The sequence below is a fragment of the Theobroma umbraticum genome, unplaced genomic scaffold (genome assembly GCF_002168275.2).
Source record: "Theobroma umbraticum cultivar Fairchild unplaced genomic scaffold, ASM216827v3 scaffold_2.0, whole genome shotgun sequence".
Lineage (NCBI taxonomy): Eukaryota > Viridiplantae > Streptophyta > Magnoliopsida > Malvales > Malvaceae > Theobroma > Theobroma umbraticum.
In genome coordinates this window covers 185,351-185,603 of record NW_018397277.1, presented here as the reverse complement: position 1 = coordinate 185,603, position 253 = coordinate 185,351, and the positions used below count along the sequence as shown (strand labels likewise).

The window sequence follows — 253 nt, the reverse complement described above, 5'->3', positions numbered from 1 at the left end:
TAATTATAGGATTATCTATTTATTGTGCGATTTTTCCAAGGGCTGAAAATAAAAGTAAATCCTACTTTAGCCTGCATTTGTAATTGGCAAACCATGTTCAGTCAATCAATTTTAATTTTGCTCGACATTGGTTGAAAAAAAATAGTGAATTGCTAGGGCACTTCTTAAAAAGATTTGGTCCCAAGTGCTTTACTCCTAAGTTGGAGAATCTTTTTCAATGCAGGAAGCATGTCAATGTCTTTATCAGCATTAC

The 253-nt window shown here is 33.2% G+C and overlaps 1 protein-coding gene across 1 annotated transcript in view; it reads right to left on the bottom strand.

Annotated features, from left to right (window-relative positions):
* Positions 1-253, bottom strand: part of LOC110427613 (serine carboxypeptidase-like 44) — a 69,933-nt gene that overhangs the window by 28,159 nt on the left and 41,521 nt on the right. The window lies entirely within an intron of this gene.